The 15,282-nt window shown below is 36.0% G+C and overlaps 1 long non-coding RNA gene across 7 annotated transcripts in view; it reads left to right on the top strand.

Moving 5' to 3' along the window:
- The first annotated feature begins 3,273 nt into the window (after positions 1-3,273).
- Positions 3,274-15,282, top strand: part of LOC118241068 (uncharacterized) — a 35,987-nt gene continuing 23,978 nt past the window's right edge. For all 7 annotated transcript variants that reach the window (XR_014124517.1, XR_014124514.1, XR_014124518.1 and 4 more), the window contains exons 1-3: positions 3,274-3,411; positions 9,806-9,847; positions 10,353-10,482. This is a non-coding gene — a long non-coding RNA (uncharacterized LOC118241068). The remainder of the gene's footprint in view (positions 3,412-9,805; positions 9,848-10,352; positions 10,483-15,282) is intronic.

Below are 15,282 nucleotides of genomic sequence, written 5' to 3'. Positions count from 1 at the left end.
TTTGTAAGATAAAAGCAGTATTATATAATGGAAGCTAATACCTTCATAAGGCAGTATAGCCAGCTAAATTCCAAACTCAGATCTTTTTTTGCCTTATAGCTGAACCACAGTATAATCAGACACATACAGAAAATACTTAAAAAGCTTACATAGGCAGCTGAATAGGGTTTGGGCTAAGATATGCATCCCAGTTGAAATATTGTCAGGATTTCAGTGGATGCCAGTTTCTTGTTTGTGACTGAAAAGAAATACTGTAAACTGTGATGTAACATATATTTAGTGTAATAATTTTCATGGCCAGTTCATGAAGGACATGACGAAAAAATAATCTACAGTCACCTTGAGGTTTTCACATACTTTTCTTATTGATCATGATTTCTGTAAGGCAAGGTTTATGGTTTATATGCTTCCTTTTATACCTGACTATATATGACTATGAGTTGCAGTTATGTACACCAAGCTGCATGCCATGACCAAGACTGAAGGAAGATTATACATTTAAGATGTAAAAAAATCTTCAGAACTATTTGTCTAGTTGACTGTTAGTTAATTTTTTATGAATATTCATTCAATTTAACTGGTGCTCATTGCATTCAAATTTAAAACAAACAAACAAACAAAAAAGTTAAACTAAAAAATCCCTAAAGACAATGAGAAGAATTTGTTCTTTGAGTAAACAAAGTTACTCAAACACACACTATGCATGAACACCTGAAGGTATTGTAGTCATGAGTTCACATTGATGTCCACAACCTGACCTGCTATAAGAAGTTCTTTGTGTTTCACAAAATCTCTGTTCAGAGCCATCCTTTTCTGGAAATGTATTGATGCCTTGTCACTCTATTCACTTTCCTTATTTGTTCATTACATGAAAAGCTAATTCACATCATGACATATGTTATCTTGATATGATATTTAATCTTAATTGTTCTTAATTGTACATAGTACAGGTGCTGCTGAAAGAGATATGTAGTCAGTATTTGGAGCATTATTGAGAAAGGTGACCCTTTTTGAATAACTAAATTAAAAGATCTCATCTTCCTTCTTTACAGAATTGAGATGAAATAATTGTATGAGTCTTATGCAAGGTGTATATTGTCATGGTGTTGAACATGCAGGAAAAAAGGAGAAAACAAATGCAAGTCTCCAACTGAAGAGTTTAATAAAACAAACAAACAAAAAATGACATAAATGTGCTCTAACTAGAACTAAAGAAAACCAACATAACATTATCAATGACTGACAGTCAAAGAAACACAAAAGGTTTATAAAAAGAAGAACATAATAACATAATAATCCCCAGGTGGTGTGATGAATGAGGCACAGCACATACCACCTTGGGGAGGATGTGGCAAGAAAGCAAAAGAGGGAACATGTGCGACCCAAGACTGAACATAAACAAAACACCACCTGCAATGCCACGGCCATCGAATGGAGACTACCAGCAGGATGGAGGCACCGTCATTATATACACTGCCTGGCCAAAAAAAAGGTCACCACCTGGATTTAACTAAGCAAATAGGTAAAGGCCCCCCATTGGATAATTAGTGCATGGATGATTATGTTTCAGCTGGCAACAAGTTATTTAACCCTAACTGATGCAGTAAGTAGCTTCTCATTTGTTAAACAACCATGTCGAAAGACACATCCTGTTTCAGAAGGGTCAAATTATTGGCATGCATCAAGCAGAGAAAACATCTAAGGAGATTGCTGAAACTACTAAAATCAGGTTAAGAACTGTCCAATGCATTATTAAAAAGTAGAAAGATAATGGGGAAGCATCATCTTCGAGGAAGGAATGTGGTCGGAAAAAAATCTTGAATGATCGTGATCGGCGATCACTTAAACATGTGGTAAAATCAAATCGTAAAAAAACAACAGTAGAACTCAGGGATATGTTTAATAGTGAAAGTAAGAGCATTGCCACATGCACAATGTGAAGGGAACTCAAGGGATTGGGACTAAACAGCTGTGTAGCCTTAAGACAACCACTTGTCAGTGAGGCTAACTGGCAAAAATGACTTAATTTGCTTCATATATATATATATATATATATATATATATATATATATATATAAATAAAATGACAGTGCCCCCATATATGCCATATAAGCCATATATGTGACTTTCATGATGACACCCCAAAAGTTAGATAATGCTGGCTAACAGAAAATAAACTTTGATTTCATAGGCATCATCAAGCAAACAGCAAGCTATGAACAACACCTAGCTAACAAGATTGTGTGAGATCACTCCTTAGAATTGGTGCACTAACATATTCCTTTAGTGCTGTTGAGGATTTTCTATGACATGTACCTCAGCTACCCCGCATTTAATACCCTCATGACTTGGCAGTGTTTTGGATATGGGGATCAATTTAGGGCCTTACATCTTGCATGGTGCTCCAAATGAGACCTATATATGGATGGGATTTGATATTAATTTTGAAAGTGATCTTAGTCCTGTCCTGTTTGCCAGAGATGGACTAGTGGCCTTGTAGCTGTTTAAAGGCCAGTGTTTGGCCCAATCCAAGCAACCAGATCCGATTCAACCAAGGGCCATCATTCCATCCAGTATGTAGGTCAGATAAAAGTAGGATATGTGGGACAGAGCCCTAATCTTAAATGTCAATACACTGAGCAGCTATAATTAACTCTGCTTCTATGTCAAAACACAACAATACTGGACAACCAGACTAAATTGTTTCCATATTTGTACTGCTGCAGCTATATATTTTTTTTATTAAAACCTTTATTTACTAGCACAGTTAAAAGCCTTTGGGAAACAGAAAATATGGTGTGGTTTTTTTTTTTTTTTTGAACAACACTATGCATTATTGGCAGTAGGGTAAAATCTTGTCCACGTTTCAGTGCTACATTGATTAAACGTTTGCTAATTTTTAGTGAATTTTTATTTATGCAAATTAAATACAGAACCTGAAATCAGATTTACAATAACAGAAATTATACTAATTTGTATAATAGAAATGTTACTTGATCTCAAAATTATCAGAATTAATACTGTAGTAGCAAATTCCACACTAGTGTCATTCACTGGTTTTCCTGTTTTGTTTTTGATGTATCTCCATGCAGCACACTTTAATAAACAATTTTAATTGCTTAGGTCACTTAGAGGCTCCCACAGTCCATGCTCCCACTGTTGTGATGTGCTTACTATTTTTTACAGTGCAGTGTTGGACAAGTGAACAGAAGTACCAAAGTGTTAGTCATGAGGCCCTGCCCATAAGCACTCTTGAACACAAGGTCACAGACATCTTTCACCCCTCCCGTCATCAGGGCAGTTATGCCAAAGAAAAGACGTTGTCTCTGAACACATCTTAGGACAAAATGTAAATCAGCAGCTATTTCTGCAGCCTCATTTAATGAGAGACAGCATAAAGGTTACTGACAGGTAGGAACAGTTTCACACCTTACGTCCAGGTAATCGGAATGGATTAACAATTCAAATACTATTGTCGTTAATGTATTCTCCCTCTCTCTCGCTCTCTCTCTCTCTCTCTCTCTCGCTTGGTCTCTCACTTATTATAAAGCACAAGGGCAACCTTTATTCTGGTTTAGAATACAATAACAATTTTTTTGTCATTACAATCTAAACTATTTTGTATTTTGTTACCAGCAATTGATGCATATAAGATACTGACTGCTGATAATAATTGTCAATTGCCCCAGTGATCAAGTGCCCTACACAAAGGAAGCTCAATGGAAATAATGTACTACCTCATTTGCTTCAATACATGTATATGAATATTAGTTCTTTGGACTTGTATAAATCATCTACAACTCATTATAGCATTAAGCATTCACTTGCACATTTCTAATGTTTCTTATTGTTTTTGTTCATGTCATATGGATCCAGCACATTTTAGAGCCTAAACATCTTTAAATCTTTTTTTCTCAATTGTTTGCATGATTAGGGACATAATTTTTGCTTGCTGCTATAATTCTACAATTTCTTTCAATATCAATTAAGTATCTGTCATAGAATCCTGTTCATGAAACCACTTTGGGTTTTTTTCATGTGTTTGTCTGTGTGTGTATTTGAGGTAGGGGTATGGTCTTTAAAAGCTGGTTTTTAAACAGTTGTGACTGACATGTCAAACAGTGCTGTAGCACTGATCAGAAGGCATTCATTGTCAAGAACAGGCAGAGATAGCATGTCTGTTTAAAGAACAGGACAGTTTCATTACATCCTAATGACAGATCAGATGAAGCATCATCTTGAATTTCAGCTGAAGAGGAGGAATCTGCAGATAACTGCACATAGTCCCAATTACTATATCTTAACGTTGTCAGAGTTGTCATGTATCTCTGTCATGTAGTAATTTGGCAAATGATCTAGTGGCATGAGTTGAAGGCAATGGTTCTCGTCGCTGATGTGTTCTACTTATTTCAAAACCAAACTGTGTGCTGTGATTTCAGGTGATGGAGTTGCTCTAACTGCTGCTAATGGAACTGACTTTGCCTGCTATTGGTATTGCTGTTTTGCTTGTTCACACACTTGAGGGTCAAGCTGTTCATTGCATTACTCTGCCTAAATGAGTGCAAAAGCTCACCTGCTTTGAATGTAACTGAAGATTGTCTTCCTGCTTGGATCATGAATTTAGCAGCTGTTTTCTGTTTTTTATGTTGCTGTTGTTTATGTGTTTAGGATTGTTTTGTTTTGTTGTATTTTTTTAATCCTTAAATGCAGCTTACATGGGAATGTATGCCAGTATGCAGTCTCTTGTAAGGACTGACGAGTACAGCAAAGGAGATGTGCAGACATGCTTTGGTTACCGATCAAGCTATATTAAGGTTTGGACACCTCAGACGTGATTCTTGCCAAATTCCTTGGGCTCCATTGCCCAGCAGGAAGTCTATTCAGCGGTGCTGCCTTTTAGAGGGAGTGGTCTTCAGAGAGTGGGACTGGTCTCTGGGGGGTTTTCTGTGCATCATGTGATCTGATGGAGGGGGAGTGGATAACTGAGATCTGTCTATTTACAGTTGCAATGTGTTTCATCTTTCTTATCTAGATATTACTGTGGGATCCAGTACCAGCCATTCATCCCAGCACAATCAGTTTTTTCATAAATCTACTCATTACTCTCACCAATAGTCATCATGCCTGCTTATCTCCATGGCTGATATCTGATTTCTCCCACTATCCTCCACCATCACCCTAAATGCTTTGTAGTCATTCCTTCTGTTCTTTGTCAAAGGCTTTGGTGTTAAACCTAAATGTGTGCTTCTCTTGGTTTCCTCTGGCCCTGTAAATATCCCACCTGTTGCCTATAAATCCCCAGAGAATCTGACGGGAATTCATGTTAACTTGGTCTTCACTTTAACTTGACCCTAAAGGCACATTGGAAGATTGGTGACATTTCCAATTAATGCCACTAGATCCTATACCAATATGGATGTGGTTAGATTTGAAAAGTTGAAAGATTGCAGGGGCATGTCTTGGCTGCAAGCCAAGGTCTGTAACTCTGGCATGCTTAAAGACATCAGAGGCATTAGAGCCTGCCCCCTGTTTTGCTCAACTTCGATGGATGTGTGACAAGTTATTTTCCTTCCACAGCACACACCAGAATTTCTACACAGCAAAAATGTTAAAATGTCTTTTGAGAATTGTCAAAGAGGGAAGGGTTTATTGGTCGCCAAAGGTATCATTAATTCTACATACTCCATATTATAGGGATACAATGTTATGTGATTTTTTTAATGGTCTTCACAAACAATACCCTGCTGTGTTATGCCTGTAGTGTCCATTAATACATGGGGAGTTGAAATTGGTTAAGGTATCACAATGAATATCCAGAAACCACCACAACAATAGTAACATATTACTTTTTCATAGCTGCACATAAAAGTAGAATGTTCTTGTTAGGCCATAAATGCCCAGTAACTGACAAAACAAACCAATTTTAGCATACTAGCATCAAATAGCTATTTGTTACTATGTCAGTAATTTTTACTTAAAGCCACAATCAGACATTGCCCCAACAGCTGGCCTTCCATCTGCAGAACACTACAGCTAGGTGATTGGGGTATGAAACAGCAAGCTAACACCTAAAAGGACTAAATTAAACTTAATACAAGAACACCCCTCCCACACCATGAAAAGCTTGCTTTTCCATTTAGAATCCAAAACAATTCACCATCAATTGACATAAACTAATATGTATGCACAAATTCATGATGGTTTCATTAGTGATTACTATTATTAAACATTTGCATTTAATTGTAAAAACCATTATTTTGGAACTCAGAGACTACTTAAATTTGGAAATCTGTCACAGTATTCCTAAATGTGCTACTAAATGCTACTAAATGCTACTTTTGCAATAAGCACAAAAAAGAAGTCATGTCTAACATATTTTATCCATATCTTGTAGCCTGATATTTTAGTTTATATATTTCCTGGACCACAATATATTTTAATATGTTAAGCAAAGCAACATCAAACATTATACAACATCAAACAAGTGACAATTCATGTCAGTAGTGCACTGGCATGGTTCATAGAGACAAATTCTAAAGAAAATAGTGTTAGTTTTTCAGGAAAATTTTCTCTGGGCCTGTATCTAATGAAATATTAATTGGTCTTGAATAATGCCTTGTGTTACCAGTGAACATAAGAGAAATAATTTTTTAAAAACCTTTGTAATTTTGTACATAACTAATTATGACTACATTCTACAAGTGTTAGTTCCAACATTGTATATATTCCTCCTTCTTTGTGCTTGTATTTTGATTAGATTGTGAATGTAAGTGGTTTGGTTTATTGATTCAACCCATAGCAAGGACAAATGATGCCAAATTTCTGCATTGTTCTGCATGTTGTCGATGTTTGCCTTGATCTCTGTAATGGCTTGGACAAACTGTACTCATTTACCTTACATGCCATCGCTAGTCTTCTGAACCTGTGGCCATGATCCAGTTTACCAGCTTTCTATGAAAATGCCCTCAGGGAAGAAGTCAGGTAGAAAGCGGTAGCAGAGGTCATGTCTTAGGATGAAAAAGAAACATGTCAAGCCTTATATACTTATGGTCATAGTTGGTAATCTCTGTTTTCTGTTAGCTGTCGTACTGTGGGTTAATGGTCTAAAGCTTTTCACCCAGTGGGGTGGCTGTAGCTGTGAAAATAGTATTGAGAAACAGATTTTAAAAGACATTCTCATGTTCCTTGACAGTGGACTTAATACTTCCTCCTTTATAATAAACAAATCTTTAATAAATATTGTAGGCAGTTCAACTCTATATATTAACTGCAAATATCTTCAGTTCAAATTAAATACCCCTTTTAACACATATTAATGAATAATAAGGATAGTTTTAACCTATAATAATAAACACATTAACCGTGATACTGCAGTTTAAAGAAAAGGTCAGCACTTGGTTGCTATGTAGTTCTTTTTTTATATTAAACATTAGCAGGATGAAATGAATGGGATACATCACAAATCACAATTTTTTGGTAATGGGACTATTGAGATTGCAGAATAGGGATCTGTTTGTATGCTTTTTAGTGCACCAAACAAGGACAAACAACAACAAAAAAATCTGGATCTGAATCCAAATCTGAATCCAAAATAACATATTATGGATTCAGCATGTAAATACACACAAGTGTTTTTTGTTTTTTGGGGTTTTTTTTTGCATGGGGCAAAATCTCAGTGTAATCAAAATAGAACTGCAAAATCACAACCATATATACTTGGACTGTGAAACTAAAGTCCAGCAAATGCATCATTTTAAATGGGCAATGTTATAAATAGAAAAATTACTGAGTAACAAAAATCCCAAGATAAACTGTTCAAGTGGATACATGCTTGGGTGCCACTTGCCCTAGCTTTCCACGAGTTGAGAGGTAGCCTAAACCTGCATTCAAGTATTGTTCATTTTTAATAATAATTACTCAAATAGAAGTAAAAAGTAGTCAAATTATTACTTAAAAAAGAGTCATGTAGCGAGTTACTTTACTGGATCTCATTTAATAACACTGGGCAACAAAATTATTACTTTTTTTTGTACCACAAACTAAATAGGTGAACATTATACTACTTTGTATACTGAATTTGTATCGTTTCTTTTCCTGAGCTATGGTTTTTAAGTGACAGTGAATTTTACAAAAAGTGGCCTATATATTAATTTATTACTCTTAAAATAGGTACAACGTACTTCTAAAATGTACAGGTGATTTTCAGCTATATTTGGCTTCAGGACATCCTTCTACAGTGTCCAGCAAAAGTCTTCCAACAGAGGGGCTTCATGTTTCTTGGCATTGCTTTCCCCTTACCATACATAAAGATATGTGAGTGCACTGGAACAAAAACAACAACAACAAAATCCTGTGGGTGATGGAGAAATTCTGTCAACATATTTGGATTCAGCATACAAATATACACAAACAAGTATGGGGCAAAATCTATCTTAACCAGTGTAATCAAATATAACTGCAAAATCATAGCCATATGTCCAAAACAATTCCTCTCCAAATTAATTTAAACAAAACTTCTTGTTTCCAGCTTAAAAGATAGACTACCATCTCTTAATTTAAGTTTAACTCATTTAATACCTCATAAATAACACTTGAAGGTATTGGATGTGACACAACATTGTTTAAGACTGACTTGCTCATTACTCTGTTTATTTGTCCATGTCACAGTGGCAAAGAAAAGTTATACCCTGAACTTGATGGAAACCAAAAGCAGCTTTGGAGGGGTCAACAGTCCTCCAGTAGCAAGACATGGGACTAGTTAACTAACTTGCTATCTTGATATGCCATGTATTGTAGCTAGCTCCATTAGATTTTGATATCAGAAAGATTTTGGGCATACAACTGTAACAATCATCCCTATGGATTTGGTGATAACTTAGCATATTTGTGGGAAATGTGCCGGATAAGAGTGTTTGTCAAATGCCATAAATACAACAGTTAAGCTACTACATTTGGTACTTTTTCCTGTTGCTTGTATGCAATCTAGTTACTTTATATGTAGCTAAATAGCCATTGGTTTTCTATCAGAATATGATGTCGGATTACAATTTCTTTTATATAAGTAATAGACATTAGGATAGAACATTGATTTTACATGCAGAAACGTAAAATTTAAAGAAAGTGATAGCTAGCTAGTTTTTCACCATAGCTAACTTTTCATCAGGCAGCATTGTGGCAAGCTCCCCTTCCTGTTGCACGTTCGCTGTTTGTTATGTCAGTCTACTTCCTGTTATCCAGTTGGCTAACTTACAGAAGCAAAGTGGTCACACTCAGTGGTCATCTTTAGGGATCTGAATAGCCCTCTCATGCTCTTATGCAGTTGAACAAAATGTACAAAATGTGTGTTGAATTAAATTTTTAAAAATGTAATGGGAGGAACGTAGATGAATATTATAGAGTAAACATAGCCTACATTTTTGATGTTTCAAATGTACTCGAGTATAAAGTGTCCTCTAAACTAAAAACGGTAACACAAACAGTGCAAAGAAATGAAAAGAAAGGAAAAAATAAGAGGTGAATCTTAAATTCACAGAACATCCACAAAATGCAGCAAAATATATTCTGATGGGTCTCCATAGTAATATCCCTGTTCTGTGCTTTCCTATTAAATATTTTTCTTAATATTATTTAAGTTTTATGAATATCATTTTTCTCCTTTTTTTTTTTTTTTCAAATTGCTCAAACAGAATAGGACAGTGGTTATTTTAATTTCACAGTACTGCAATCACCCCTAAGAGTAATCATAAAGGGAGCCAGTAAAGACTTCATGAGCTAGCCTCACCCCAGTATATAACTGTGATTTCAGATTTTGTCAAAGCACAGAAGGCAGTGACAGCTACTAAGTTGGGTAAGTTGACCTAATAAAGGTAAGTTAACTCAAGCACAAGTGAACATTACCTCAAAAACCACTCCATACACCTAGAACAGTTTGATATCACAAGGGCTCATAGTGTGGTAACAGCACAGCAACATGGTTTAAAAGCATTCCAGAAATGTTCCTTAAAAAAACAACACAACACAGGATGCCAAAACCAGCATGCTCAACATCTGTAAACAAGGATCTTTGCTGTTGTTGCCATCACCAAGAGGAAACCATGAGAACCCCTGCTGAGAAAAAGAGATTATTTTTATCTTTCTTTCTTTTTTTTGTTGTTCTTTCATCCACCCTTCTGTTATGCATACCTGAAACTGAGATGGTTGGTTCGTATTTGGGTATCAACTTCAGACATCAGATTGTTAATACAGGTGGATCAAAATGAGCTGTAATGGAATTTGCCGATGGTTCCAGCATGGGTCTGTTCTGTTGGATTCTAGTATGTGACATACAGTACCATCTCTGAAATTTTCCTCAGGGTCTTCTCATGATCTTCTTTGACCAGAACATTTCCACGGAGTCTGCAGGCCACTTTCATGCCTCTCCCCCATCTGGAAACCATAACAGTGGTTCACCTTAAGACGCTGTCTTCGACAAGTCTCTCTTAGGTAGTGCCCTTTTTCACTTTTGCTAGATTGCATGGTTGCTATAGCTGATGTACGTTTGTTTGGGGCTAAGTCCTGAAAAAAAGGAGACAGCATGAGAATTTTATTCACCTAAACTGCTGAGGTGGCTGGTGACACTGTTGGCTCAAAATGAAAGATGCTTTATTAGAATTACTTCTCCATTAGCTAGTCATTTGAAGAGATTTTGCTTATTAAATGTCTCCACCATAGAGTCACCATTTAAACAATGTGCTGAGTGTGAGTCAATATAGAAGGGTAACAATTTTTGTTGTGGAAAAAAAGTGACATTATTTTTATATTCAGGCATGCATGGGATGCAACTGGCTAAAAGAACTTTGTATCTTAAAAATTGTAAGTGCTCCTTACAAATGTAAGTACTCTTAAAATGTAATGGAGTAAATGTAGCACTTTACTAGCAAACTCTGCTAGCACTCTATAAAGACTAGTATCAAATTAATATCCTGCCATAATTTACACCCATCTAATCAACTAACCAAAAAAACAAACAAACAAACAAGCAAGTTAATTTTAACAGAAAGTACACTGAGCTAAAACTGTAGTTTTCCAAGTATTGTGGGCTGAAAAAGTTAAGTTTAGGAACCCCTGGTGTAGGCTGTGGCAGTACTTGTTGGCAACTATGTAACATCTGCAAACTGGGATCTGTGGGTGGAAAGAAATATACAGGAGGGATGCACAACTCCTTATATACATGGGTGAGTTGTAGAAAAAATCCACACCTACCTCTTCTGCTCAGAAACTGGCAGTGTGTATATGTTTATTAGATGAATTTGGGATTATTATAGCAGCATGGATGATAGATTATGTTTACCTGAGGTACATATTTGGTTCCTGGGTTTATGCTGTTACCTTTAGGGTAGTATGCACATTTGCTGTGATTCTTTTTTCATAACATAACATTTAAAGAGTCTGTCCAAAACTCGCTAGCAAGACTAACTTTGACAAGAAAATATAAAATGCCCTATGTGCTTAGAAATAAATATGAACAGGATAAAAGGACTTATTTCTGTTTTAATTAGGATTGTTGTAGATGGAGTAAGTGATTTTTTCATTCAAAAATGATCTTCTCTGGCATAGAACTTTCTAACCTGTCTATACAGATGTTTAAAGAAGGATTAAGCTATCAGTTATTCTAAGATGGATCAGTGCCCACTCCTATGAAGAAACATCTGATATGGTTTAAGAATAACAACTGTTAACATGTAAGCACAGATGTATGTGAAAAGTACACAAACACACCCTGAGAGGAGTCTAGATGCTAAAGGCCTATGGTTACCACTCTCATGGGGTCTGTTGGAAGAGTTTGGACTGTTGGAGAATCTGCTTGGTGATGAGGGAGAATGATATGAACTCAGTGAGAAAGATCTGTCTGTGTAAACATTTGTTGTGACATCTTGAATCACAGAGTTGCTTTAATGAGGGCAGGCTGTAGTTCTTTCAGTCAGTTAAACAGCTCTTGTGACAGCAGTGAATCTAGATAATAATAAAGAAGCAATGGTTTCTCGTTCCACACAGTGCTACATTAATAGGTAAGACATTTATTAAGCTTATTGTCCCTTGTGCCTTGTAATAAGTGAGCAGTTCGTTCATTAACCTCTTTGTCAGTCCTTTAGTGGTTAGAATATTTTTGAATGAAGGCCATCAGCTATTTTAAATACATAATCATTCAGCATTCAAAACACTTCCCTGTACATGTTCACATACACATACACAGTCACTCACACAAATGTATTTGTAACATTATTTTGCTTCACAAAAGCAAAGCTAAACACATTTGTAGTGTTTACCAGAGATAGTAAACAAACTTCAGGAACCTAGAACAAGGACCCATCCTGGCTTTCCAGGAATTACACAGTATTTGTTTCAGTTATGTGTTTTGATTTCTGTGCTTCTAGACTCCAGGTTGATCTGATAAATTGCTCATTTATTAACCCACAAGTTGAATGGTTCAGTATAAGGTTGCCATCAGGGAATCATTCTAAATAAAAGTAAAGGTTCAGTTAGAATGTCAAAAAGTAAGTGGCATGCAGGAACTTCTTTTATGGAACTTTAAGATAAACTAGACATTTATTTTTGTGCATGCCCCTCACTGTAGGATTGACATTCAATGTGTCAAAATGCAGCCGAAATGCTGGCAGGAGATGGCAAGAGCAGGCGCCCAGTCCCGGAAAGTGGATGACAGGACAGGACCATCAGACTAGTGAAGGAGTGGAGGATTGGAGCCAGGAAGAAATGCATCCATAAAACAATTGCAGTAAATTGAGAATGTTTGTGGTTGCAACGCAACCTAGGCTTTTTCCTACTAAAACTTCTGCTGTAGGTCACAGGTGTCAAACTTCACATTCTCTTTTTTTTTTTTTTTTTTTTTTTTTTTGCACCATGAGACTTGAAACCACAACTTTCAGGTGGTGAATTATAAGCAGTCCATATGACTAGAATACATATCCAGAATTCTTTAATATTGTTGGTATTGCTTTTTGGGCTACAAGAGCCCAAAGAAAGCAAAAAGGTTTTACATTTAAATGATTATGTTCAGAACCTTCAAATCCATTCAAGTCATATTTAAAAGAATCATTTTAAAGGTGCAGGGAAAGTGTTCCTACAGTAGACTCCAGATAACATACAATGCTTTCATTTGGACATAATCCAAAAAATAAAAAATAAAAAATTTAAAAAATCAATAAATAAAATGGATTTTTGAAAATAAGAAATAACCCCCAAAAATGTCATACAAAATGTCCTTCAGAATCGCTTTCTAATTTCATCTGTTTTCATAACAAATTTGGATTTTTTAGGAGCTAGCTGGACTTTCTCCCAGTTGCTCCTACCATTTCCACCATAAAATATTAAATAACCATGTATAATCCAAAATAATTTAGAGTGTCATATGGCAAGTGTGTCATTGATTTTGACAATATATGACATTAGCATGTAGTCCTAAGATGATCTTAGATAACGTCAGCATTCTAAAATTCACATTACATCTATTGATTTGTAAAATTATATCAGTGATTAGATTTGAATTTGAGAACCAGAGCTATCAGTGTTGCAATGTAGTACTGAACACAAGGTTTTGTACCTCTGTGCTGTGTGGTATACCAGCACTCCATGTCCAAAAGGCTTAATAAGTCTTGGAATACAAATGTTTATGTTTACAATCTGCTGCTGTGAGTGCTTTTGAAAATAAGCTTGCTCTGCATATTGGGCTCTGGACCTGTGCACTGCATTTTGCATGCTGCATGGTTGCTTTGCTATTTTCATCTTTCATCGTGTGTAAATTAACACTGCCACAGCACCACCATGAAGTCATTTGCAGCAAACAGGCCCCCTAATCGAGACGTGATTACTGGCTATATTCTCATGGGCTTAGTGACAAGTGCACTAGTCAAAATTACACAGTCCAATCTGCTGACAAGTAAAAGCAGGAAATTACACCAGATACATCACTGACAAGCTGGAGACCAGCTGTTAATCAAAGTAGCTGCAGTTCAAGCACAATCAATCAAACCGCTATGAGGGAGTGTAGCAGTATAGCTAAGGGTAGAACAGACATCAGCCTCCCTTAGGCTCCTACGTTGCATTGACTAGGGAATGCATGTAGTCTGAGCTGGTTAGTTCTGATGATCTTATTGATCAATGCTTTCTGACTGTTACCTAGCCATCCTACTGACTATCAATATAACACAATTTATCTCAGCCTCTGACAAGAGAATCAGTAGACCATAAAAGCATGTAGACAAGGAAAAGAGTTTGTTATTTTCCAACGTCACCTCATTTTGTGTTATCTGCAGGATGTTTTAGAGGAGGAGCTGGCTTTCTGAAATAGAGGAGTGTTGGGATGACAGTCTTACTAGATGTAAACAGTGTGAGTCTACTTTAGATAGATGGTATGCTAACAAGTGCCAGTGTGGTATGGGCTACAGTCACATCTGACTTCTGACACAATAATCCAAATGGAATGCAGAATGAATAAAATGCTTTCCTCTACAGTTTTCTGCCCCCATGTTCCTCTTGCACAAACTGCCATTTTGATAGATTGAGGTCTGTTGACCCAACGAAAAGAACGTTTGTGAAATGGTAAAGAATTGTTTAGCATGGCATATGCCAGATAAGTCATACTCAAACCAACACACACTCATCATCTCAATTAAGTGTCTTCATTAAAATTTGCATATACACATGGGTACATGTAAATATAATTAAATGACAATAATGTTTCACCTGTTGAGAACTAATTCAATATGAGAAGATAGATGACCACAGGTTAACAACAAGAAGAAAACTGACCAAATGGAAGGAGTCATCAAAACTTTATTATGCTATAACTTACTGAAATAAAATTTATGTCATTAGATCATTTATGGACCTTGGAAATGTGTGACTCCACTTTAGAGACTTTACAAAATAACCACAAAGCGGTGCTGTTTCACTAATCTGAGAGTGAATAACCCCTCACCCCACCCCTGACCCAAACCCACCCTCTCCCTTCTATTTATTAGTATATTTGGGTATGGGGCTTGGGCTTGAATGAACATGCCTGTTCATACTAAGCTAAAATATACCTTACATTTTCATTCTATTTAAATATATATCAGTACAAAATCAGTGATCAAATTAACAAGCACTTGCCCCAAAATTACACTACTGACTGAAATATGCACAAACAGAAGTGCAATACCAATTAATTGTATACTGTGGTTTTAATTGTGTTTTTTTTTTCAATGAGATAAAGCATAGTCATTCAACACATAGATTCTTGTATTA

This window comes from Electrophorus electricus, chromosome 7 (assembly GCF_041902795.1).
Source record: "Electrophorus electricus isolate QZ-2024a chromosome 7, ASM4190279v1, whole genome shotgun sequence".
Lineage (NCBI taxonomy): Eukaryota > Metazoa > Chordata > Actinopteri > Gymnotiformes > Gymnotidae > Electrophorus > Electrophorus electricus.
Note: the sequence above shows the minus strand (reverse complement) of the source record. Positions and strands in the feature narration are given on the sequence as shown.